Consider the following 1666-nt stretch of genomic DNA (forward strand, 5'->3'; position numbering starts at 1 on the left):
GGCCAGCCAAACACTCAAAAAAGCTGAAAACAGCTTATAAGCCAACTTATAAGCCAATCCAAACGGGCTCATAAACACCTTGACCTTGTTGAGGTCTCCATTGATTCTGACCCTGATAACCACCCTGGTAGTTCTGCCTTTGGTAACCCCCTTGAGAGTTGTTAACATAATTAGCATCTTCAACCTGCATAGGAGGCCCATCATGGAATGGACCATCTTGAGAATGGTACATCCCTTTCGGTAAAACTGCATCTTCCTCACAAACATTTACCTTCTTGATCTGAGATTCATCAAACTTCTTCGTCAGCAAGGAAATATTTGTTGCTAGTTCTGCCAAAGTCTGCTGCGTATCCTGATTCTCCTTCACTATATTCTGGATCATAGCACTACCAAACGGTACCACATCAGCATTGTTTGAGTGCCAAGCCTGATTATGAGTCGTCAGCTTGTTAAGTATGGTGGTCACCCGTCGATAGGATTTATTCATGAAACAACCATCAGCTGCATTATTCGCAACTGATTGCGACACTGGATCTAACCCTCGGTAGAACTTCTCCATTAATATGTTCTCCGGAAAACCATGGTTTGGGCTCTTCTGCAAATAGTCCTTGAATCTCTCCCATGCTTCATATAATTGTTCCCCCGGTCTTTCTTGAATTCATAGATCTTGTCCCGAATTTGACCTTCTTCTGCTAGGGGGTACCATTTCGTGAGAAACGCAACCACTATCTCTCCGCCCGTGTACTAATCGAATTTCCGGGGCAGCTTCTCGAACCATGTTCTTGCCTCTCCAGCCAAGGAATATTTGAATAACCTCAACCGAATAGCATCTTGTGGAACGTTGTTCTGGATATGATTAGCACACACGTCCACGAAATTCTGCAAATGACGTTGAGGATCATTCTCGGTAGAGTTCCGAAAATATCCCTCAAGCTTCAACAACTGATATAAAGAGGAGTCAATTTTCACAGTTGCGGCTCCAACCCGAGGCTGAACAATAGCAGATGCATAATCTTCCTCTGGAACGAGCTCAGCGAAGACATTCTCATCATCCGAATCATTCGCCCGATTGTTCAACCGATTCCCCTGGTTATCAGCATGTTGATTTTGCCGATTCTGATTCATGTTCACCTGGTTTACACAGAGTAGCAAACAAGGTGTGATGGAATAAGCAAAAGACTTTCAATAAAGCAAATACTATTTAGTAATTTCAAAACCGTATTCCCCGGCAGCGGCGCCAAAATTTGATACGCTCAAATTACACCTATTAATGGCATAACACGGACTTTGTCAAATATAGTAACCCAACAAGGTTGGGGTCGAATCCCACATGGAATAGGGTGTGAAAAGGTTATTAAATTCGTAGATTGCTATGTTTCGGTCTAATGTCTTAATCCGATGATTTTGGTAAAAAGTTGGGTTTTTAGTAACTGACTGCTAAATATTGTTTTGGTTGTGAATTTATGATAAAAGAAACTAAGGTTGTGTCCCGTTAGATAGAGTGTATGATCATGGGTATTGATCTTGATATACTGCTAATGGATCATTGTAAGAATGCACTTAATCTCTAGATGAATCTCTACTATCTTCCAATAAATAAAGATTATTTCTCTCTATGATTTTCCCAAATATAAGAAAGTGATTATGAAGAACAATTAATCATGCC

The 1666-nt window shown here is 40.9% G+C and overlaps 1 non-coding gene across 1 annotated transcript; it reads left to right on the forward strand.

Annotated features, from left to right (window-relative positions):
* The first annotated feature begins 575 nt into the window (after nucleotides 1-575).
* LOC132048466 (small nucleolar RNA R71) lies at nucleotides 576-680 on the forward strand. The gene has a single exon (XR_009412999.1). It is a non-coding gene; the product is annotated as a small nucleolar RNA R71 (small nucleolar RNA).
* Nucleotides 681-1666: the final 986 nt, after the last annotated feature.

This window comes from Lycium ferocissimum, chromosome 2, assembly GCF_029784015.1.
Source record: "Lycium ferocissimum isolate CSIRO_LF1 chromosome 2, AGI_CSIRO_Lferr_CH_V1, whole genome shotgun sequence".
In the NCBI taxonomy this organism is placed as follows: Eukaryota; Viridiplantae; Streptophyta; class Magnoliopsida; order Solanales; family Solanaceae; genus Lycium; species Lycium ferocissimum.